The sequence below is a fragment of the Macrobrachium rosenbergii genome, chromosome 48, assembly GCF_040412425.1.
Source record: "Macrobrachium rosenbergii isolate ZJJX-2024 chromosome 48, ASM4041242v1, whole genome shotgun sequence".
Taxonomy (NCBI): Eukaryota; Metazoa; Arthropoda; class Malacostraca; order Decapoda; family Palaemonidae; genus Macrobrachium; species Macrobrachium rosenbergii.
Genome location: NC_089788.1, coordinates 69,647,238 through 69,673,282, shown reverse-complemented (window position 1 = coordinate 69,673,282; position 26,045 = coordinate 69,647,238). Strand labels below are relative to the sequence as shown.

General features: G+C 39.2%; 1 long non-coding RNA gene across 1 annotated transcript; it reads left to right on the top strand.

The window, feature by feature from the left end:
• The first annotated feature begins 2,264 nt into the window (after positions 1-2,264).
• LOC136831502 (uncharacterized) lies at positions 2,265-17,132 on the top strand. Its single transcript, XR_010850911.1, has 2 exons — positions 2,265-2,415; positions 14,730-17,132. It is a non-coding gene; the product is annotated as an uncharacterized lncRNA (long non-coding RNA).
• Positions 17,133-26,045: the final 8,913 nt, after the last annotated feature.

Genomic DNA, 26,045 nt, shown 5'->3' with positions numbered 1-26,045 from the left:
TTTTTGAAGTAAAACAATCTAAAACCTTTTTACATGCATTATAAACTCAATATATGCTTATAATTTTTCTTGTAAAATTTAATTTTTCCTCTTTAAGCAAAGTTCTGTGACTAATTCTTAATGTTGAGTCAATTTTTTGTGATAAGATAATTAACTATTCATTTGTATTTGCTATAAATGCATTAAATTTTCATACATATTTTCTTTAAGTGAGTTAATTTTTTGGTACCTAAAATTTGAATTGTTTATTTTTAATATGAATTGAAACTAAAATGTAATACTTCATTTATCATATTATTACGTTTGTGCGTAGGGGAAAATCACCTCTGGCATAGGGGAAAATGCTCTCAGTGCCGTGGCAACACTGGGTAGTGCCGTCAGTGCATCTCATGGGGTGCATTGTAGGCATTACTAAAGGTTCTTTGCAGCGTCCCTTCGGCCCCTAGCTGCAGTCCCTTTCATTCTTTTTACTGTACCTCCATACATATTATCTTCCATCTTGCTATTCACCTTCTCCTAACAATTATTTCACAGTGCAACTGCGAGGTTTTCCTCCTGTTACACCATTCAAACCTACCTACTCTCTGTTTCTTTTCCAGTACTGAATGACCTCATAGGTCCCAGTGCTTGGCCTTTGGCCTAAACTCTATTCCATTCCATAAACTGACAAACTCAAAATATGGGTAAATAAATTCCAGCATGCTTTGCCACCCTGTGAATGTTATCCTGCATGGTATCTCATGAAGAATAAGAAGCTACACAACGTACCACCAAGAGGATAATATACTAAAACAAAAAATCACAGGACACACTAAGCTCCTATTTCATATTTGCGGTTTTCAGTTTTTTCAAGTCTGTGCAGCGCTGCCCCGGTGGAAGAACACCAAACTACGTATTATACAGATAACGCCTCCAGATCACTGACCCTCTGTGGTTAAAACATGAAAAATTATTTGGTGTCCGTATTGGTGGCAAGGCATATGATGACTTATAGACTTGAATATTACACCAAGAATAGAGGTCTCTGTCATCGAAAGACGTGCCTCAGTTTTAATGTTGCATTTACAGTGTGATTTTCAAATTTCTTAAGTTTGCATCCGATTTCACTGGTTGCGTAGACAATAAATTATACAGTGCTGTCATGAGCCTGCTCCATCTGATATAAACCAATTGTAACAAATATGGTATTGTGGGAATTTGTTTTAACAGTTCTTGATATTTTTTTTAACTATTAAAAGAACTTTCCTTTCGAAATACCTCCATTACCCTACCAGTTCTGTATAAAATAGGGGAATGTAATACTGAAGTAATGTTTCAGCTCTAGGTGTATTTCATTATCTAGCAGATTTTTAAAACCGGTAGCAGCAGAACCACGTATTATGTTATTTTTATGTATAATTTTCTTTTATTTTTTATTTTTTTTATTCAGATGGCCTTATTCCAGCACGGGAACGCGTAAATTTACTGATTTTTGAAAGTCAAGGTTGCTAACAGAAGACAGCATTACAAACGTTGGCTAATAAAGGTAGTACATTACCTGCAGATTGGTTTGTAATGGTTAAAATTCGTTGAGTTTAGCCTAAAAAAGAAAATGGGTAATGTGTTTACATAGGAACAACGTTTTCTGTAGTTCATTCGATACAGACTTTATAGTTAAAATGTGCTACTTGATAAAGTATTATTGGGTGATTAACCAATATTAATCTCAAGCTTGAGGCAGTGTAAGAACAATTTTTCCATATCTACTAATATTGCAGATTTTTTTTTTTTTGTATCACTGGTATTTGCTTAAGTGAAACACGAGGTATTTTAACGAAAACTGAAAATGTTTTATATTGAATTAAGTCAGTAGGCATAGATAAACAACAGAGGTCCTAATATGGGTATCAAGATAAACTTTTTGTGATATAGTATTTTGTCGTATTTTTTACATCTTGATATTGCTCTTACAATTATCACCCATTTCATATGTATTAAAGGTAGGTCGAACAGAAGTTTGAAACTAACGTGAACCACTTCCTTCAGAATTTGACAACCGGGTCAGTCAATAACAGTGTTGAGTAATTGTTAATTTAATTGAATTTTTTCCATGTACACATATTTATTAGATAACTCATAAACTGCCGGTAATTTATCGTTCTTAGTTTATGCTACTTTACCTTCCTGTCGAAAAATATCAACCAAATTTAAAGGCCTAAACGCCAGTTAAAACAAAGTCTCCCAGCTAGTAAGAGCTGTTACAAAGATTCTCGAATTTTGTACCCATTCCATTGGGCAGTTTCTGAAGAGGAGAGAGTTGAAGACTGGTCAGTCTCCGTTACTCCGTTCTGTTGATCCTTGGAATTTGTGCTTGGATCCCCCATCAACTTGATGCTTGTTAGTGCGAAGGAAGAGAAGAACTTTCTGCAGTGAAAGGTAAGGTTTTCCACAGGATGTTTAGTGAGTAATTTAGGTTACTGAGTGCTTTATAGATATTCCTGGTTGTCGAGGAAAGAAAATGGTCGCCATTTTCATGGAGGTAGGCTAGTGGTAAACATCTTTTTTAACCAGTGTAGGGTGATATGTGTATGATTTTGAAAAATCCAGTGTTATGAATTGTACCTGATGGGTAGAACTATGAGGTTGCTCCGCATCAGGTGTTACCTGGGAAATTGACTTTTCCTTTAGTATTTTGATTGCATATCAAGAATTTACCGTTATTTTTAGAATATACTGTTATGGTAATTCTAAGCCAGCTGTCCGCGGTGAGCTATACTGTGGCAATTGACGTTTTTCTGTTATTTTACTTGCTTTACAAGAATTTGAAGTAATATTTTGTCGGCCGGCTGTAAATAAAATGTAATTGACCTTTGAAGACTACACGACTTAATTACCTAACGCGGGGTAGGTCTAAGCCGGCATTCCGCGGCAAGCCCCCCCACCTCCCTCCATAGCTAATACGGCAAAATTATAACCAGTAAATACTTCTAGGGTATGTTACGTTGGTATTTTTAGGGGTGTTTACAGGTTACAATTTTGCCGTATTAGCTATGGAGGGGGGGGGAGCTTGCCGCGGAATGCCGGCTTAGACCTACCCCGCGATAGGTAATACAAGTCGTGTAGTCTTCTAAGGTCAATTACAGTTTATTTACAGCCTGCCGACAAAATATTACTTCAAATTCTTGTAAAGCAAGTAAAATAACATAGAAAAACGTCAATTGCCACAGTATAGCTCACCGCGGACAGCTGGCTTAGAATTACCACTGTTATTTTTTGTTGGTCGACAGTAATTAACCCCAGAACTGATTATATTTTTGCTGTTATGCATGCACAGTTTTATAGGGGAACTTTTGCGGAAACAGTGTTTCCTTTTCCTTCACCAGGAGGGTCCAGGGGGTGGAGCCCCCCTGCTAAATAACACGGCCTACTAGGTTAGGTTAGGTAGGGTACGTTATGTTAGACTATTATTGTTCTTTTTATAATAGATTTCCCTGGCCAATCCTTTCTTGAACATATGGCTCCCAAATGTCTCCCGTATTTGGGGAACTGTTCCATAGGCTACAGTCTGTGTGGAGCCGATACTGAGAAATACCCTAATATAGGTTACTGAGTATCTGTTGGTTATCGTGGAAACTACGTGGACGCCATTTTCATGGAGATGATGAAGTTAGCCTAGTTGTAAACATCTCTTTTAGCCTGTGTAGGGTGATATTTGTATGCTTATGAAAAATTCAGTTTTGTGAATCCTATCGGAGGTAGAACTATGGGGTTGTGCTGCATTGGGTACTACCTTGGAAACTGACTTTTCCTTTAGTACTTTGGTTGATTATTAACAAATTACCTGTATTTTATGGTGGTCGACTGTAATTAAACCTGTAATTAACATCAGAGCTGATATGTTTTTGTATGCTGGCCATCCTGGAATGCTATTGTGCATGTGCAGTGTTATACAGGAACTTTTGGTAAAAAGTGAGTTTCCCCACACCTGGGGGCTCCCTGGGGTGCAGTCCACCAGCTAAGTAGCACAGCATGCTAGGTTAGGTTAGGGTACGTTAGGTTAGTGTATATAGTTCCTTTTATAGTAGGTTTCCTTGGCCAATTCCCTCTTGAACATATGGCTCCCTAATGACTTGCACATGTGAGGAACCATTCCATAACAACATGGCAGTCTTTGTGAAGTTACCCCGTAGTTTTACCTTCTGGTGAAATGGTATTCCGGTATTTCTAAGCAAGAGATACGCATGGACTACAACCTTGGAAATTAAGGAATACCGGTAGAACTAAGCATGAGCTCAGCATCAGGTATTACTTTGGAAATTGATTTTTCTTATACTTTGGTTGCTTATTAAGAATTTACTGTTATTTTTTGTCAGTCAACTGTAATTAACACGTAATTAACCTCAGAAGTTGTATGCTGGGCATCCCGGAATGCTGTTGCGCATGCGCAATGTTATAGGGGAGCTTTTGGTAAAAAAATGGAGTTTTCTTCACTGGGGGGTTTGGGGCTCTGCCCCCCAACTAAGTAACACGGCCTGCTAAGTTAGGTTAGCTTAGGGTATGTTAGGTTAGTATTGTTCCTTTCATAATAGGCCTAGGGTTCCTTAGTCAGTACCTGCGTAAACATATGGTTTCCTGATGACTTGCGCATGCGCGGAACCATTCCATAACATCATCATGGCGGTTCATTCCCTTCATGGCGGTTCGTTATTTCTCCCAACGTTTCCAAAACCCTGCGTTCCCTAAGGGTCCTCAACCATGTTGGGTATATATGTGAGGTTAATATTTGTTGATCGACAATAAACAACACCGCTTCCTTCATCAGCAGCACTAAACGTAGGTACAGTAGAATCCATTAGTGTCTATGTTTGTGCCAGTTTTGCCCGGATCATGGTTGGGTTCGTGTGGCATAGGGTCAACGTAGCCAACCGCAAGGAGACATAATTCTTATATTGTAGGTAAACGTATTTTAAACAAATCAAAACTTTATTATGACTTTGGTAGCTGTCCACTAGAACAACTAAAACAACTCTGCACAGCTTATTACCTTGAAAATTGAGTTTTCCTATACTTTTAGTGTTACTGGTGAAGGAGGTGGTGTTGTTTATTGGTGGTCAATTAATATTAGCTTCACATCTTTATCGTTGACCCTTTGAGAATGGGGGGTTTGTTTTGGGCGAGGTAAAACACAGGGAGAGAAAACGGGCATGTTATTGTTATGATAGCCACCCTGGAGTGGTTCTGTGCACGTGCAAGGCATGTGGGGGCCATATATTCAAGAAGGGATTGGCTAAGGAAACCTGTTATAAAAGGAACTAAACTAACTTAACCTAACTTAGTAGGCCGTGTTACTTAGCTAGGGGCTCCGATGTGTGATTGTATTACAGGATGGCCAGCATACAATAGCATATAAGTTCTGGGGTTATTACAGGTTAGTTACTGATAAACAGCCAAAATACTATAGAAAAAAATCAATTTCCAAGGTAATAAGGCATGTGGAGTTATGCTATGGTTCTACCCTTACCATTTAGGATAATTATATTGGCAATGATATTTGAAGATTTATTTGATTTTACAGCTTTTGTTTATGCATAACCTATTACTGTGAACTTCCATATAGTACTTTGCACTGATTCCCATATAGTACTTCATACTGATTCCCATACAGTACTTCATACTGATTCCTGAGTGTTCTGGCAAGGTGGGCTGAAGTAACCTTTCAACCAAGGGTCCTCGTATTTCATGGGCAGTCAGTGGTAGTAGACTGTGGGTTAGATGAGGAGATTGCCATTCCGTATTATTTTGCTTAGTTCATACAGTACATAGTCAAAATATGAAAATAGTGTACTAAGACAGGTTTCATGTTGTTGACTGAGGTGTAGGCTACTAATTTTTTAATTTTTCTTTGCAGTATTTAAGATTTTGTTTGGCTATTAAAAGTGTACGACCCGACCATATTCTTGGTTGACATAAAAGTGCATAATGTTTGCTTTGCTATGAAAGATTTGCTAATACTGTATTGCAGAACTGGTCATTATATGTCCTTTCGGTATTTCTGAGTAATAGATACACGGCAGGTATTTAGCGAGAAAAGGCATTTTCTTATAGTATTTTGGATGCTTATTAACAATTTAATGTCAATTTTTGGCGGTCGGCTGTAATTAACCTGTAATTAACCCCTGAAGTCCATCCAACAAGGGGTTTCCATACACGATCTTCACAAGACAGAGCACGGGTACGTATGTTTTGAACAGTTCATATCCCGTTGGGCAAGTGCAATACCTTGGGAACTGGTTGTTTCTACACTTTTAGGGCTTCTGACACTGGCGGTGCATTTGTTTACCCATTTGTTTGTTGTTGGCCAAATGGAATGTCCCTTCGCCGTGTTTAGTACTGGCCCGGTGGTAGGGGGTTACCCATACGTTGACAAGTTATTGCACTTGCCGGACGAGATATGAACCGTTCGAAACAGACGTAACCGTGTTCTGTCTTGTGAAGATCGCGTATGGAAACTCCTTGTTGGATGGACTTCAGGGGTTAATTACAGCCGACCGCCAAAAATTAACGTTAAATTGTTAATAAGCATCCAAAACACTTTAAGAAGCTGCCATTTCTCGCTAAATACCCGCCGTGTACCTATAACTTAGTTCTACCATCCTTTCCACCCTCTTCATTTTTCCCATTAAACTGCATGTGATGCAGTAATGTAGCAATTTTTTTTGGAGATGCGGTAACCCCAAATTTGCATTCCATTTTCCCCCCCAAATACAGTAATGTTAAAAGCATTTAGTACTTTGGGTAAGGTTAGAGTTCATTAGCGTCTTTTGCCCAGTAGAGTTTTATAAATTTTTTGTATTTCCCTTAACATGGCTGGGACTTATTATTGGCAATGATAACATTTTTATAAGAACTTTTAGTTCCCATTGCCAAATTAGCCATGGAACTACATGTGGGCTGTTTTACTTGTGGTGTGAGTAGTGATGTGACATTCTCCCATAAATTGCTTAATGGTCATAGGTAACTACAGGACATTTGTTAATGTATACGAGTTATTCAAGGTTTAATGACAGGTACTCTTTCAAAAGTTGAAAAATGGAGCTTCAATGTTATTTATCGAGTGCCTGTCTAATATTTTCTAAATAGGGAGAAAGTAATTACTGACTGTTTCAGCTTTGAATAAAAATGTTGATTTAATAGGTACAAATTATTTACATTGACTGTAACTTAGAATAAAAATCAAACAGTGGGTAATAGATACTTCAGTACTAGTTATTTTCAAAGGGACATTTAGGATACTTTGAAATAATGCAGTAATAAGGTATGAAAAAAGTTTTTAATGCAATAGAATGTAAAGTGTCGAATGATTATGAAATATAGCCAGTTTGAAGTTATATTGCTAGCATTTTGTAATCCAGTAATTTTAGGAAATACTGGTGTTACAGGTCTATGGGGTCAGGTATTTGTGGTAAACTATGAAATGAGGCAAGTATTTTGTAATATAACCGTAATTTAACGAGACATTTACACAAATCCAGAGAATTAGGCGGTGATAGGCTACTGTACCGTTAGTTGTTACCAGTGATTGAACTAAATTCAGACAATTTTCTACCATAACCATTGATAGTCTGTCAATATATAAAATATACAAAATATGACATTTTTATAATAAAATAAGATTTTATATCATACTTACCTGTTGTTTACATATAGCTGTAATTCTCGATCTCGACAGAAAATTCAAAACTGGCGGTCCCGCTAATATATGGTCAGGTGATACGACTACCCCCCTCTACCGGGTACCTGGATCCATTTCCATCAACAACTAATCATATTTTCTATGTCCCCTTGTCCCTTGCGGGAGGCGGGTGGGAATGTTTTATATGTAAACAACAGGTAAGTATGATATAAAATCTTATTTTATTATAAAAATGTCATTTTTATACATGAACTTACCTGTTGTTTACATATAGCTGATTGCCACATTGAGGCGGTGGGCATGGACAGCTGTAAGTGTTAAATGGAAAAACCTGAGATCATCAGGCTAAGAAAAAACTTCTTAACTTTGGATCCTTACCTGCTAAGGAAGCTGTTTTCTCGGTTACTGCCTCTGTAACCTGCTATCCTTAGTGCAACTGCGGGGCCTAGTAGCTCAGACGCAGGTTGCTATATGGAGAAAGGTCTGTTGGCCCAGCCGTCTTCGACACAATCAACCAAAGCATATAATGCCCCTGCTCAGGCGCAGTACTCAAAGCATCCACCATCATATCACCCAACCAAAAAACACACCAACCTATTAAAAATTAGACCTACTAGGCCATCTAACCTCTTAGGCTCTAGTAGTCGACCAAAAGAAACTTCTGCACCCAAGGAAACTAAGGAGAGGATCTAGAGCCTCTGGTTTCCTTGCCCATCACCGTGTCAGACGCAATAAAGGGCCCAACGTACTGCAGTCTTCATATGTGGTTTGGATCTGTCTCCAGATAATGCGAGGCAAAAACAGACGAACATCTCCAATAAGTTGAACTTAGAATGTCCTTTAAAGCCATGTTCTTCTTGAAGGCTAAAGAAGTTGCAATAGCCCTAATTTCATGAGGCCTCACTTTAACTAAGGAAATCCACATCCCTTAATTCCTTGTGTGCCTCCTGAATCAGTTCTTTCAAAAGGAAAGCAATCCCATTTTTAGATAGAGGGTTCTTGGGGTTCTTAGTTGAGCACCATAAAAAATCATGAGTTCCTCTTACACTTCTGGTCCTGTCCAGATAGAATTTCAATGCTCTGACCGGACAGAGAAGTCTCTCCGTTTCTCTTCCACCCAAGGAGGATAGGCTAGCAATGGGAAATTCCCTTGGCCATGGATTACTAGGGTTTCCGTTCTTAGCTAGGAAACCCAAGGTGAAGGAAACTACAGCCTTATCCGCACAAAAACCAACTCTTTTGTCCAGAGCATGAATCTCACTTACTCTCTTTGCCGAGGCCAGTGCCAAGAGAAAGAGAGTTTTCTTAGTTAGATTCCTAACGGAGCAGGAACTCAAAGGCTCAAAAGATTTGGAGGTAAGCCACTTTAGCACCACATCCAAATTCCAATGCGGTACACGAAGAGATTTGCCTTTAGTGGTAGCAAAGGATTTAAGGAGTTCTGCAATATCTTTGTCCGAGGAAAGGTCTATACCTCTATTCCTGAAAACTGCCGCCAGCATACTCCTATACCCCTTAATCGTGCTGACAGCCAATTTCTTCTCCTTGTGCAGAAACAAAAGAAAATCCGCCACCTGGCTTAGAGTCGTAGAAGTGGAAGACACTCCAGACTCGGAGCACCACTCCCTGAAGCGCTTCCACTTCGCTTGATAGACCTTTGTAGACGAGGGCCTGGTTGATCTAGCCATTGCCTGCGCCACTCTTCTAGAGAAGCCTCTCCTCCTGTAGAGTCGCTCGAGAGTCTGAACCCTGTCAGATTTAGATCTGACGGGTTCCTGTGGAACTTTCTGCTGTGCAACTGGCACAGAAGGTCTGGTCTGAATGGCAACCTCCTTGGCCAATCCACTACTTTCTCCAGTAGCTCTGGAAACCATGATCTTCCTGGCCCCCATGGAGCTATAAGGATCATTGACGCACCTTTGTGTGCTCGAAACTTTTTCAGGACTTCTCCCAGCATCCTGAAGGGAGGGAATGCATAAAGGAAGAGACCCACCAGTCCAGGAGCATGGCATCCACCGCTAATGCTTCTGGGTCTGGAACAGGAGAGCAAAAGAGAGGTAGTCTGCGGTTTTCCTCGTTGCGAACAGGTCTAGCATGGGAGTTCCCAAACCTTCCACAGGCCTTGGCAGACTTTCTGGTGGAGGGTCCATTCCGTCGGAATGACCTGGAGTGACCTGCTGAGGATATCCGCTCTTTCGTTGAGAGCTCCCGGGATGAAGCGAGAGTTACTAGCTCTATGTTCTTGGTTGCCGCCCACAAAAGCAGGTCTTTTGCGATCTCGAACAGAGAGAAGGAGTGAGTGCCTCCTTGTTTCTTCACGTACGCCAGAGCTGTGGAGTTGTCCGAGTGCACTACTATCTTTTTGTTTTCTACCAGAAGCACGAAATGTTCCAAGGCTAGATGTATTGCCTTCAACTCTTTCGCATTTATGTGCCAGTCCCGTTGGGATGAAGACCAATTGCCTGACACTTGAAGATCCCCCAATGTTGCTCCCCAACCCTCGTCTGAAGCGTCGGAGAACAACATCAGGTCTGGGTTCCTCTGTCTCAGTGACAAACCTCGATCTAGTTTGCTCCTGTCGTTCCACCATGACAGGTCTTGCTTTACTTGAGTGGATAGAGGAAAAACAAACGAATCCGTGTCTTTCTTCCTGTTCCAGATCTGCTGTAGGAAGAACTGAAGAGGTCTCATGTGTAGCCTCCCAGACTGACGAACATCTCTAGCGATGAGAGGGTGCCTAAAAAGGCTCATCCATTCCTTGGCAGAACAAGTCTTGGCTGCCATCAGGTATCTCGCTTTCAGCAGGCATTTCTCGATCCTTTGAGACGTCGGAAAAACCTGAAAAGAACTGAGTTCATCCGAACTCCCAAATAAGTCAAGTCTTGAGATGGAGAGAGTTGTGACTTTGGAAGATTTACTATGAGTCCCAATTCGTCGGTAAGAGAAAGGGTCCTTTGTAGGTCCTTCATGCATTGGCCTTTTGACGGAGACCGGATCAGCCAGTCGTCGAGGTAAAGGGAAATGTGAATTCCCTCTAAGTGAAGCCATTTCGCAATTGGAGCCATCGTCCTTGTGAAAACTTGTGGGGCTGTTGATAGGCCGAAGCAAAGAGCCCTGAATTGAAAAGCCCTGCCTCTGAACACAAACCGTAGGAATTTCCTTGATCTCGGATGGATAGGTACATGAAAGTATGCGTCCTGGAGATCGAGGGACACCATCCAGTCTCCTTCCTTCAGGGAATTGATAACCGACTGTGTGGTTTCCATCTTGAATGGTGTTTGAAGCACAAATTTGTTCAGGCGCTTACGTCGAGGACTGGTCTCCATCCTCCTGACGATTTTGGAACCAGAAACAGACGGTTGTAGAACCCCGGAGATGAAGGTTCGAGGACTGCTTCTATGGCTCCCTTTTGAAGGAGGGAAGTAACTTCCTCCTCCAACACCACAAGTTTCTGTGAGTCCCTGGATGATACGTTGAAATCTACTGGCGAAGACTTTAAAGGAGGACTCTCTGAGAAGGGAATGGTGTAGCCTTCTCTCAGAACGTTGATCACCCAGGGTTCTGCTCCCTTGGCCTCCCAAACTTGCCAGAACGACTTTAGTCTGGCTCCGACCGTCGCATGAAGGACCTTGAACTCATCGGTTGGTACCCCTAGCTTTCTGGGGATGAGAAGAGAATTTTCCTCTTCCCCTAGCACGGGAAAAGGGCCGAGAAGGAGTACCCCGAGAAGGCCTAGAGGATACAGGGAAAGAAGACTTGGGTACTACTGGAGAAGTCGAAAACCTGGGTCTTTTCGAAGAATGAGCCAGTAGGTCTTGAGTAGACTTCCGTGAGAGAGCCTCCGAAATTTCCCTAACTAACGTGGCGGGAAAAAGGGATTCCTTAAGCAAAGGAGCAAAAAGAAGAGCAGATTTCTGGTTCCTGGAGACTCCTCTCGCGACAAACGAAATCCAATGTGCTCTCTTCTTCAAAATGCCGGTAGCAGTCACTGAGGCAATTTCTGACGTTCCGTCCGTGATGGCCTTGTCCAGGCAGGCCAAAATAGCATCAAGATCTGTAGCAGTCTTGGGGGGAAGATCACAGACTTTCACTATCCTGCTCAAGGCTCCTATAGACCAGTCAATAAAAGAAAAGATCTCCAAGATCCTATAGGAACTCTTCACCAGATGGTCAATTTCCGAAGACGAGAAGCCGACTTCGGACGAAGAAAAGCTGAGCGACGGGCAGAATCCACAAGGCTGGAGAAATCCCCCTGAGAGGAGGCAGAGTCTCCCAAGGAAAGACTTCCCCAGTCTCATACCACGAACGAGACTTAAAAGACAGTTGAGAGGGGGAAAACAAAAAGATGTTTTACCCTGAGATCTTTTCTTGCTCAACCATCCTTCTTGCCTTCGGAGAGCTCTTTTCGCCGAAACAGACAGGACCAGCTTCAGAAATCTAGAGGAAGGAGGTTTAAAATCCTTGGCAAACTGCGTAGTTGGAGACGAAGGGGAAGCTGGAGCAAAGTCTTCTTGAAAATGTTCTTCAAAAAGTTGTAAGAGATGCTTAAAGTTGGACGTAGGAGCAGACGGAACATCATCTACTTCCGAAACATCGGAAACTGGGGAGAGAATCTCTGAAGCAGTTGGAGCACCGCGATAGAAACGTCTCCGGAGCCAAACTTGCGTTATCCTCTTGAGTATCGCCGAACGTCACCGAGGCGCCAAGAGCCCGACCCGCGTCAAGCGTATCCGAAACATGAGCTTGAGAGGAGTCAGGAGCCTTAGAAGATCCGAGAGCCAAAGAGGCGCCAAAAACCACGGTAGCGCTAGAAGCGCAAACATTGTGCGCCTTGGAAACGTGTTTTGGAGAGGCGCCAAGTGCCAAAGTAGCGTCGTGATTGCGGCCGGTGCGGGCGGAAGTGGCGCCAGGAGCGCGATCAGAAGCGGAGCCAGGCGCCGCGAAAGGAAGCGGAGCCAGGCGCGCGAAAGCGGAAGCGGCGCCAGGTGCGTGAGCGGGAGCAGAGACCGAGCCTCAGTTGCAGAAGGAACCTGAAGTGCTGGAGCTTTAAAACCTTCGAAAAGTCTCAAAATCTTGTCCAATTTGTCCTCTTGCGAAAGGGGGCAGGAACCGAGGCATAAAAGCCGACTTGGGATCCAACGGGAAGGAAGCCGCTACTTGCATGCTAACAGGAGGATCCGGCGCCGCTACGATCCGTAGAACGTACATCCGGACTGCCTGAAGAAGAAGAGATCTCTGGGCTATCCCAAAAGCTACAAGACGGAAGAGGAGAATGTGCCGAAAGTTTCTTGATAGGAACTTGACTTGGAGAGGAAGCTCTGCGTCTCTTCAGCGGCCTACTAGACTCTGACTGCTTCCAACTCCTCCTCGACGAAACAGAAGCACAAGAAGACACTTCCGCATCGCTTTTACTATAGCGAGCTGCAACAGCCTGGGACGCAACAGGACTGTTAGAGGGAGCAACTGCTCGTGAGCAGACCCCACTCGCCTCCCTTCGGCTTTCGGCATGTCTTCTCCTGAGCCCTGGGAGCCGGACAGAGGCCTCGACCTAGGAGAGCGAGGGGGACGAACAGTCACCTCCTCCACAACACTATCACTCGCAACACTTCGATGTCTAGACATCGCACTCACATCCTGGCCAATCTTCTCTATCGCAGAGAAAAGAGCCGAAATCTTACCATCAAATTCTGCCCGAAGGTCTGACACGGTAGTGGGTTCGGAAACAACAGGTTCCGGGGCAGGAATAGGAACAGGAGGGGTAACAGGAACAGAACAAGAGGCAATACTACTCCTACTCTGGGAGGAACTTCTGGCCGAAGCCTTACGTGCTCTATCTTTACTTAATTTTGCCTGATATTTAGCCAACTTTTGCCAATCAAGCACAGACAAAGACGAACATTCATCACATCTATCCAGATTCGTGCACAATTTCCCTCTACAGTTAGAGCAAGAAGAGTGAGGGTCTATGTTAGACCGAGACATACGAGTTTTACAACCCCCCCCGCAATATCTAATTTGAGATCCTGAATCAGACATAACTAGAAAAAATCTCAACCAAAGCCAAAAAACAAGCCAGAACCGTCAACAAAAGTGGGTACTTCACCAAAGAAGAAACGAAAAAGCACCGATGAATTTCCTGAAGAGGAGCAGACGACTAGTCGCCGGCCCCGACAGAGAAAATATGATTAGTTGTTGATGGAAATGGATCCAGGTACCCCGGTAGAGGGCGGGGTAGTCGTATCACCTGACCATATATTAGCGGGACCGCCAGTTTTGAATTTTCTGTCGAGATCGAGAATTACAGCTATATGTAAACAACAGGTAAGTTCATGTATAAAAATATATAGCCAGTGATCATGTGTAACAGGGTCGACTGAATGTCCATAGTAGGGTTTTTAAAATTTTAGTGCTTCCCTTTAGCTGGTAATTATGAAATTATAACTACTTGGTTACATGAAACCCATCAGAGGTTTGAGGAATGTTCTGTTTTTCCTTAATTTTATTATGAGAAACTGCTTACTGTTACATCCTGGCAAATTTTTGCATGCCGGATTGGGAGTCAGTCTATAAAATGTTTGCTTGGTTAGGGGTTACAGAAATATGAATTCCCTTCCTAATTTCATTTTTGTGTTTATTGTCTTCCTTCCTAATTTAATTTTTGTGTTTATTGTCTTCGTACTTATTTTGATCAGTAGGGTTTTTGGTTGACTACATCGGTTAAGTAAATAGCACAAGACTTAGTATAATGCCAATTTCTGTACAGCATGTTTAATTCTGTGTTATATGTTATTATATGTCATGCAACATTTTGATTAGCTTCCCTAGTTACTTTGTTTATGCAGTACAGATATGACAATGATAAGCTTTCCTATTTAGAATGGATATAATCTTTTATGATGATTTAGACAGTAGACAGACAGGCAATGACTACCTAAGTTTGCCTCGATTACTGCTAGAAAAGAAGATATATGGTGGACTTTCATAAAAGAAATTAATCATTGTTCTGCCAAGCTGAGAGTTAGGCCTATGTGTTAATTCTGGTTTCTGTTATTTTCAGGAATACTTTCATCGTAATGGCTGCATGTGAAGAGGATTGTAACCAAACAAGCCATCATTGGACTAGGCTACATTGAAGATGACAAATATCAGATATTGGAGGCAGCATACAAGTTTGACTGTGACGTTAGTGCAGTCTTCATCCGACTTACAAATTGAAATTTGTGACGCCATACGAAGTCTTCAGTACCGTATATAACTATATTTTCAGTTTTATGTTATCTCAGTGATTTTGGGTATCAATTATAGAAAAACCTATCCCAGAAAATGATTAATGCCGGGGATGAAATTTCTACCACTGCTGCCTCCCCCCTCCAACCTGCTCACCTCCTTGGTAATTTTTCATATCTTTCTATACAATTTTTCATCTTTTAAATACATTATAGGCGTGGTTTTAATGCTTAATATGGGAATTGGGTGGTTTTTGAAATGGTTTTGTGCTTTTGGTCAAGACAAAATGTGGATGGTAAGTTGTGAGCTAGCACTCCATAGTTTTTGGTCGGTCAGTTGTAAGATAGGAGGAAAGTCTTTGTAAAAAGCACGATGGTAAAAAATGAGTTTATATGTGGTATTTCCACAGTAGTAAAGAAACTGAGCATGCAACTAAAAATCTAGTAAAGTCAGTCTGGTTTTACTTAGAATATTAATGGGTAAGCACATCACTTTTGTGGAAGTGCAGATTCAGATGTACTTAAACTTAGGAAAGTAAATGTAGTGTAAAAACACATGTTATAGCTAACCACCTAACCTTTAAATTTGTTTTGAAAATGCAATAAAAGGTCTGATTATCTAGCAGTGTGACAGTAAAGATTGTTGAATAGTAAATGCCACTGTCATGACAAATGTGGCAAGACAGTTCCTTTTGTAATTTCTTAGAAGTTGATATACTACAACCTCTCCACAATTTGGCTACCGTATTGTTTATACACTAAACAATAAAAAGTGCTGTATAAATTAAAAACCTATGGAAAGGTAATATGTATCCTAGACCGTTTTAGATATCCCATGGGAATCTGGTTCACAGGCATCTCTGCGCTGGAGAATGTGTGCTGTTTAAAAAAAAAAAAAAAAAAACCCGCATTAAAAATACTGTACAACCATTGAACTGAAATTTTTGTATGATTTCAATTTGCTAGTTGAACAGTGGTCTTTGTGCACATACAGCCTGCTTTGGTTACAAGTTAGTGAATGATAAAATATCAAAACTACGTACTTACATAGGGATTTGCAGTGAAACATCTGTGAACACAAGAAAAGAATTGGTGTCGCAAAATGAGAAATCCTTGAATGTCGTACATAAAGATTCAGTAGAGGTATGGTTGGGGTAGTCTGATCTTAGTGGCAGGGATTAAGATTTGGTATACCTTAAAAGAATGTTGTAGTTTGTATAGATAGTAGTCAGTTCATAACTGATAAGAACAATTGCCAATTATAAAGTAGAATCTTGAGCACAGTTTAGGTTAGGCCACCAAAAGTTTAAATGTAGATTTTCCATTAGGTTAATGACATATGCTTTGGAATCTTAATGATATCAGATAGGAGTGGATCCAATCCCAGTTTTTTGACAGCACTATGTGAATGGGTCATGGTTATAATAGGCCTCACTATTTTTTTTTTTTTTTTTATAAAACCACTACCACATAGTGACATAACACTTTTGGCACTAGGTGAGAATTGTGTTTGTAGCACTGACAGGATAGTATGCAAATCACATGATTAAAACTTAAGCATTGAAGCAATTCTAAAGGTGCAGAATACACTGTGTATATTGTGCTTATCCCTTAAACATTAATTTACGATTTAAAGATGTTGAAGTGAGTTTTTAAGGTGTTTTTATTACAAAATAGTTTAGCTGTGTATGTGAGGCCCCAAGAAACAAACCAAAGTGCCAGTTTTAGTGGTGGAAAATTGTATGCAGTTTTGCTTATTTTAAACAAAAATAACTTTATTTTTTATGGTAGAAAGTTTCCCCCCCCCAAGGATTTTTCCCCATACTTGCAGTCTGCATTTTGAAATAAGTTTGAATCTGTTAAAGGGTTAAAATTTTGACATTTTCAAAACTTTGCTTTGTTTTTTTCTTGAGTGCCTCACACAGAATGTGATATGACGTACAAAATTCAGGCTCTTAAGAAGCTGACAAGGCTAATGCATACTTTAAGCTGCATTTTGGGTTATTTTAATCAACTTTTAAAGTAGGTCATGATAGTATTGAAATGGTTTACTTGTATTTTAGTTTTTTAACAAGAAGTTAATGGTAACTGGCTGCTCTTGGTAATTGTAAATACAAAATCCTAAAAAAATCGTGTAATGTTTACTGTTGCCATAGATATTTTGTATTATCACCTTTGAATTGGCTTCAGTAATTTTATGCTCTAATAATAATTCTATATAAGTTGTCTTTGGACTGCTGCTTTTAATTTAATAACCATACTCTGCAATGAATAAGGGTATGAAATTGACAAACTGGTTTGTAACTTTGATTTATAGACATGACTTTCTAGTTAATGTATTCAGCAATTGGTGGTGTAGTTCCCATAAAAAAGTAGAGATTACAGAGCATTTAGGATGCCTCAATCCTAAAGGGATTTTATCCCTACTAAACTTTACTAATTCGAATGTTCCCTATCTCCATCCATTATGTAACATTGATGTAGTAGAATTTTAAGAATCCCAGGAATTTGCACATTGGCTGGTCAGTGGCATGTTTTGTAATGGTTTGTATGATGATGATTATTATTATTGCAACAACTGCAAGTGAATATCAATAGAGAAATGAAATTGATAATTGTGTTAAATCACTGCTTTTGATGAAGTTGAGCAGCAGGTTCTTTTAAGCTGCTGTTGTAGCTGTATTTTAGCCTGGGACTTTTAATGTATTGTAAAACTTTTGGATGTCATTTCTCCTTTAGGTATGCACTTTGAAGCTTTTTAAACAAGATATTTTCATAGCCCATCAATCACACAGTCCTTGATTTTCCCCAGCAACAGAAAGCAGCCTAAGGTGATACAGTACTAGTGCACCCTTGACCCAGAAGTAGGAATAGTGTGTAAGCTATTGCGCACAGCTCGACAAGGTTTGCCCGGACTTTGTTTGCTGGGTTCTGGACACTCCTGCTTCTTGTTGTGCCTCCGTCCTTTTGGTTGTGAAATTGAAGGATCATCTCTCATCTAGCATGGCAGTTTCTCTATTGTCTAGCTCTCTTGTTTGTGTCTCTTGACTGCTCGTCCATGGTGCTACCAGTTGCTTTGATGATCAGCCTCACTATTCTTCTTGTACGTGCTTATACCTATGCCCTTTGAGAACCTTCAGCTTCTGCTTATACTGCTTGTTTTATTTTGGAGAGCTTTGTTTCTCAGCTACTAGATGAGATTTTTTTGTAGATGTCAAGGGTTACTCCAGTGCGCTTGTCTCCTAGAGCTTTACTGGATCCTGTTGCGTGCATAGATGAATCTGGGATTGGTCATTTTCTCTGCTTCCCTTGTAAGTTATGATTTGGGCTCAGTATGACTGATGGTTTTTGAAACATATAGATGTGTGGCATACGAGATATGTAATACAAACTCTTTTAGTGCTCACCTCTAGCAGATTAGTTAGCTGTTTCACATCCATTGTATGTGAATAATGAAGGAGGAAAGATTCCTGCTGATGGCTCCAGTGTTTGTATGGGTTGTCAGTCACCTTAGGCAGTGGGTCTTTTCTTACGTGTACAGGATGAGAAAGTACCTGGGAAAATTGCACAAACCACAATGAGAGCTTGGTATGATTGATGGGTTTGTATAAAAAGGATGTTTTAAGTTAAAAATGTAAATGAAATTTGTGTGATGAACAAACTTAGTACTTTGCATCGACTGCTTGCTTAAAGTCTAGCAAAGGGTTTTGGAGGTAGGATTACTGAAACATGTTCTGTAATGAGATTGAAACACTTGTTGTATCAACAATTATGTTATGGACTAACTTCAGTTTAAATCATGGTACAGTAATTCACATTTGCTGTCACTATACTTTTCCTTTAATTGAAATTAATTTTTGTGCAATGTATCTGATTACTCTTGATGCTGAGAAGTTTTTGGTTAGGTTGTTAATCATACCCACTATTTTATAGAAGGGATTTAAGAACAGCTTTTAGTTACCAAATTCTGATTCCATATCAGCAGGGGCACAAGTACTTTGGATATTTGAAGTTGCCATGTAAACTTTAATTGTAAAATGTCTATGATCAGTGATTATTCTAAGGTGTAAACAGCATGTGAACATTGTTAATATTCTAATGAGAATTCATTCATACTTAGGTTTTGACAAGCCTTAAATTAATTTTACAGTTTGGTCTTTATTATTGTATGGAATAATTTTTTGAATAAGGGGTGAGATTGCAAGGTTTTTGAAGTGGTTCATTTTCACTTAAAAGTTTTCTTGTGGATTCATATTTGTCGGCCTTTTCATAATTTTTGAGCCTTCAAATCAGGTTTTGGAACAGATTGTTATTACTAAATAATTTGAGATTTGAGTTTGTCATATGCTTGGATAAATTTCTAGATGGCTGTAATTCCCTACTAGCAGTACCTTGAAGTAAGCAGTGTATTTTGTATGGTTAAAATTTGCAGAGATTCAATTATTGTACATAATAATTCTTACCCTGTCTCTGTAATAGAAGGTCATAAGTTTGTAAAACATAACTTGTTTTTGATGATACATATTACAGTGATATGAAGTGTGTTGACAGTTATAAAATTTTCAATGTGTAATTAAAATAGAGAATGTTAAGTATTTTTTTGTCACATTTCTCAGGAAGCCCTCTAGAAACTTATCTTTAAGTAAAATCTTAAGCCATGAGTCCCATGAATTGCAGAGAATGTTTGAAAAGATGTGAATGTATGTACTAAATTTTCTTGGTGTAGTTGCTTTTAGAGTACCTGTAGTTTCTCTCTCTTAGTTCCTCATTGGACGGCTGGTTACCGTTCTCAGCTAGCACTCTGTTGGCCCCGCGTTCGATTCTCCGACTGGCCAATGAAGAATTAGAGAAATTTATTTCTGGTGATAGAAATTAATTTCTCGCTATAATGTGGTTCGGATTCCACAATAAGTTGTAGGTCCTGTTGCTAGGTAACCAATTGTTTCTTAGCCACATAAAATAAATCTAATCCTTCGGGCCAGCCCTAGGAGAGCTATTAATCAGCTCAGTGGTCTGGTTAAACTAAGGTATACTTAACTTTCTCTCTCTCTCTCTCGTAAGCAGCAGATAAACTTTTAGACCATTGAAACTGGAAACCAGTATTTTACAGTAGTTCTGGGGCTGAATGAGAATGTGATATACACTAAGGTAACTTTCAGCAAATGATTGTAGACTGTACATTCTTAAACTGCTTAATTTCATTAGCAAAAGTACCTGTAGTCATTCTGATTAATCTACAGTATATTTTTCAGACGTGGAAAGAAAGAAAAAAATTCCAGAGTCAACATGGCATTGGCACTGAGCATGGGAGTAGTGAGGTTTCGAGGTGATCAAGCTGGGACTTCTGTTGGAGCAGATGACTGAGCTTTCTGAGCTGTGGTTGGCAAGTTTTAACCATTTATCCATTACCCAGAGATTGGGAAAGGTCCTTGGTTATCTTGTTTGCTTTCAAACAGAGCCATATGCTCTGCCATTGCAATGGTTAGTTTTTCATTTATATAATTCAGGCTTGGAATTTGTTGGTGTTATTTAGGTAGACATTAAGCCAAAACATGCTGTTGTAATTGTGCCATTCTTACAAGTATTTGCCAGTTACTTTGTCAAGGCTGTAAGTGAACACTGACTGATACAGCTAAGCTTATGCCATGTGAACTGGTATGAATTATGATAGACTTTTCATTGAAATCATGTTACTTCGTTTGGTGGCTAAATCAAGGTTAGTATTTTCACTCATTTAAGGCATTAAAAATCTATAGGTTTTAAAGCATATGTTTTAGAATATTTGGTTCGGTTTGAGACTTTCATACTTGGATTTTTCTGTGTAAGTGCAGAGTATTCTTGGTGTACAGTATACTGGTTAACTTGAGAAAATGCTTGTCTAGTTTCATTTTATTAACAGGAAACTGGTCTGTTAGGCTTGTTTTAGGAGAAAGTCTTGTTTCATTTCTTAGAATTAAAAACAGTTAAATGAAAGTCTTTTCTCTGTCATTAAGATAAAGCAGGTCATGTTATTCAGTGTAAAATATCCCAAAGTTGTTGTAGTGGATGTAAGTTGATCATTGTTATTGAGTATTTGGTAATTTTTACTTTTATACATTGTGAAAATTTAGTGGATGTGAAATCTGATCTGAACAGACTTTTGAAAACTCTTTGCTGAAAGTCAGTTTAATGTGTTTTTTCCACTTATGGGGAATGTGTTGATGGTAGTTTATATAATCAAAGTTACTTTATTAATAAGGTTTTTTTTTGATAGCCATGTTTGAATGTTTTTCCCAGATGTCTAAAAGTTAAGAAAATAGTCATATATTAACAATTCATGGTAAAGTTATTTTGTTAGGTCTTGCGTTACAGTATTAACAGTTGGCTCAGTTTTCCCTTTTGCATATTAAGTTTTCCTTTTGACCTTGCATAAGAATTTATTTTGTTATGCTTAATGATGCATGTACTGTATTTGACTCAAAAAGGTGGTACCAGCTTGTGGTTCAGACGCTTCTCCTCATCTCAGGTTTATTGTTTCATTCGTGCACTTGAAATAAAAGAATGGATAAATACACAAAGGGCATATTTTAGAAGTCGGCTTGTGATATATCCTCCAATCTCATTTCATGGTGTAGGCCTAGTGTCATGGTTTAGGTAGGTTGGCAGCTTTGTCAATACGAGTGAATTATTAGAACATATTGACAAGGTTGAGAGTAGTTAAAATGTAACACAGCTTCATTGTCTGTTTTTAGCTCCTGGAGAAAGACTAGATTAGTTGTAAAGAAATTTAAAGTGATGAGAATACAGTTTCCAAGAGAAACAAAGAGACGACTGAAAATGTCCATAAGGTAAGGATTATGTAAAGAGACCCTAAAGATAGGTTATATCGTTTGGAGTTCTTGCATTTGAACAGTTTGGTCCATATAGCCTTGTGGAATATTTATATAAAAATGTGAAAGTGTACAGGAGAGAGTTACCTGGGGAACTGAGTGTTGTGTCCCAGAGTTTGTATGTAGTGCTGCATTATTGTTGTTAGTGATGATTGTTTTACCAAGCCCTATAAATAGGGAGTAGTGATGATTGTTTTACCAAGCCCTATAAATAGGGAGGGTCAGAGTCAGGAAGGGCATCTGCCAATAAAACGTCTGCTAAAACTAATTATGAATGAACTGTTCAGTTAATGTTAGAAATAAAAGGATGTTACCGGGAAATGACCCACACATAAATTGACTTAGCTCTGTGGCCATTAGGGGTTACTGCATTGAGTGGGTGTGGCCGAATTAGCAAGCTCAATCAATGAGGTTTGGAAATTTAAATGACAGCAGCATGACGTGTGATTGCAGATCTGATGAAAGTGGGAAGTAGATGTGGGTGCAGGAGACACATTGGAAGGGTAATAATGCAAAGGAAGTGGGGAGATAGTTATAAACTGTACAGTGGGGCATAAGTGGAGGAATGAATGAATGGTGTTGGTATTTCTGTCTGGAGACCTTAAAAATGGGAGGCCTTAAAAAATGATCAGTAGGAAGACCAAATGGATTACATGAGGATAAGGCTATGTATCAGGAACACCCACGTAACATTGAGTGCATATTCTCCTGAAATAAGATTTACTGAAGAGGAGGAAGATAACTTCTGGACAGACTTGAATGAGGAAATAACATGAAATGAAGCACAGGAAAGAACCATTATTGTAGGGGATGTAAGCAGGAATGTCGGTCAAGCAATGATGCCGTAGGTCACCCCATGGAGTACATGTCTACAGTAACCAAAATGAGGTGGTGAAAGAGTAAGTGACTTTGCAGTATTGTTTGACATGGGGATGCTGAACACCTTTTATAAGCAACCAGAAAGCATGGTCACTTACAAAAGGAACTGCATGTCTAGTCAAATTGACCATCACTTACACAGAGGAAAAGATTTTTTGGAGCTGAAAGACTGTAAAACCTCCCCTGGTGGCCATTTAATTGCACAACATTTAGTAATTATGAACTGGCAACATAGAATAGAAAAGGACCCAAGAGGAAAAAGCATGGGGCAGAGAAAATCATTTGGTTTAAGCTGAGAGAGCCTAACCTTGGAAGGCATTTTAAAGAAAAAATATTGGAAGAGATTGTTCACGAGATTACATTAATGAATGTTGGAACCAGACGGGGGAAATTATGTTGACACTGCAAAGGCAACTTGGGAAAAAGTAGTAGAAAAATATGGGAAATAAGTAAACTTTGTGGTTTAATGGGGTGCTACATGCTACCAAAAGAAAGAAGGAAGCAAAGAGAAATAGGATGAGACTGAAAAGGATAAGATAACCCACGAGGAAAGGAATGAGTGGGAAAGGAATGAGGAAGTCAAGAAGATGGTAGCAAAAGCAAAGATGAAGCAAATGATCAATTGTATCAAGATTCAGAAGTGAAAGAAGGCAAAGTGATGATTTTCACGCCAGCCAAAGCAAGAGACAAAGGACATACCTCATAAAGGAAGTCAAAAGAGGACAGAACAGTATTGAAGTAAGAAAAGGGCATAGTTTAGTAAAGAGAGGGAAGGAATATTTTGAAATACTATTGAATAAGGAGAATTAGATTCATAAGGAGAGTTTTAAGCCTAGATTTTAGAATGGTTAATGAGTCAGTTGAGAAGTAAAGGAAGCTCCAAGAAAGATGGAGTGGTAAAGCAGCTGGACCACATGAACTGCTGAGGCATGGAAGATAGTGGGCAAGGAGGGAATATAATTTAGTATGGGAGCTGATGAATAAAATGGAAAAGGAAACTATGCCAGAAAAATAGAGATATAACTTGATACCAAATTTTCAGATAGAATGACATGCAAAGATGGGTAATTAACTTAATGGATCATATCTAGACAATAAGATTGGAATTGGTATAATTGATGGAATATTCTCCTTGTGCCAAGTATAGTGACAGCAAAGGGCCCTTTATAAGAGCTTTATCAACCTAGAAAAGCATTTGACAAAAGTTGTATGTTGACTAGAAGTTTGAAGCTTGAGGAAGTAAGAAGCACTAGAAAAATTTGAGAATTAATGAAATTTTGAGTACTGTGCCTCTACTTGTTAATGTCATGCTAGATATATACTGTAGTAATATCCAAGGATGTAAGGGATGAACCCACTTGCTGTACGTACTACCCTGATATTTTGAGTGCAGAAACTAGAGAGCTAGGTACTGTACATGGAGATGTCTGTTAGAGAGCAAATAGCTGAAAGTAAGTGGAACAAAGACTGAATATATGACAGATGGAATGGATGATGATCAGCGAGCCATGATTAGGTTGGGAGAAGTGAACATAGAAAGTGTCTCTCCAGTATTTAGGCCCAGTGATAGATGCAGTGGGTGGAATGAATAGAGCAGTTACCCATCAGATTAAAGGCAAATGAATGAATTGTGGGGTGGGGACCCGGCATGCTGTGCAAAAAGTCCATTGTAGGTTACATAGGGTGGCGTTAGGACCTGTTGTGTTTTGTGAGGTTGATGTGACACCACCGAAGAAATTAGAGCAAATTAATTTAGATGGGGAGGGGATTAGATTGATGATTGGGATGACAAGAAGAAATTGGATAAGAAATGAATACATCAGGGGATCAACAAAGGTCATTGGAGTGTCAAAGAAAGCCCAAGTGTCAAGATTACGGGAGTTTGGGAATCCTGAAGATGAGAGGAGAAGATAGAAGTACTACTAGGGACAAAGAAGATTGAGACTTCAGAGAAAATGGAGGCTGTGCTCATTCCTAGAAAGTTAGAATTATAAAATGCAGAGATTATAAAACTGCCAAATCTCCACTCAACAGAAAATGGCCCCAATTCATTTATCTGGTAGGAAGTGTTTTAAAATTTTCAAGATTGGTAGAAATAGTTTTGTAATTTCATTAGCAATTAATTTTTTAAACCCCTTAGGCAGTAATTACAAGATTCGAGTTTGGTAATTGTCTTGGCTACCATAATTAGGTTTACTAATATAAGCAACTCTTATATGAAAAATTCACTAAAGATATAGTGGTATGCACTATACTTGGCGTTGATCAGATGAAGGTCCACTAGACAAGTACTAGGCAGTAATTGTCCTCAGTAGATGCATTGGTGATTGAAGATATTTTGATTAGGAAAAACTAATTTGGAATGTTTTGAATTATTTAGTTGAAAAGGCAGGAACTCTTAGATGAATAGATGGCAATTGCTACCACCACACATGCATTTGTGTCTCATGGGATCCACTTATCATACAGAGAAAATTCTTGTGCTAAAGTAGGTAATATTAATCTTTAAACTTAGCCTTAAGGAATAAGAATTGAAGAATTTATTGCACAGCCGAATCTAAATTGCCATGGTGGTTCACGTTTGTAGAAGGTGGCTTACGTCCGATTTGGCTATCTTGTTGGGGGAGGATGCAGGGATAGTCAGAGCTTTCACTGCATGTCTCTTCTGTTTACCAGACTTCATCCTGCACATTGAATGGTGTCAGACTGCAGGAGGGTTTGAGAGTTTGAATTGTCTAGTCTGCTTTTGAGTTCAAGCTGCATGTATCTTGTGTGACTAAATATTATTGTTTGTGCAAGGGTTGAAGGATCCCTTGTTTGTGTTTATTTTTTAAAAAATCGTGGAATTAGTCTGAAAAATTATAACCTTACGAAAACCTTTGAGGATTAGATTATTTTAAATCTTTAATTTATAAAAATGATCAGAAACCTTAGGATAAAAAAATTTTGCCAAGATCAAATTTACAGACATTGGGTGAGAATACTCATGACATTGACAGAAAAACATGGCTTTGTAGAAGAAAGGAATCATATTAAATAAAATTAATCTTCTGAGTGAAATGGTTTATTTCATATGAGAAAATTAGTGACTATTTCCATACTAATGTTAAAATGCAGTACAATTTTTAGAATTACCAGTTCTGTGAAAATGATTAATGAAAGGTTCAGCAGAGTCAGAATATAATCTTTCCCATTGATAACTTAGTCTTAAAGATTTCAAGTAATGTTTGTAGAATTGTCGGTAAATTCTGTCAACTATTAATGGATTGTAAAAATAACACTTCCTACTAAATACTGTAGAACACGTAATGTTTCCAAAAAGTAGATCAGTTCTGCTGCCATTCCGTGCAGTTAAATGCATTAAATTCCATTCAGCAAATTTTCGTGGTGGTTTGAAAA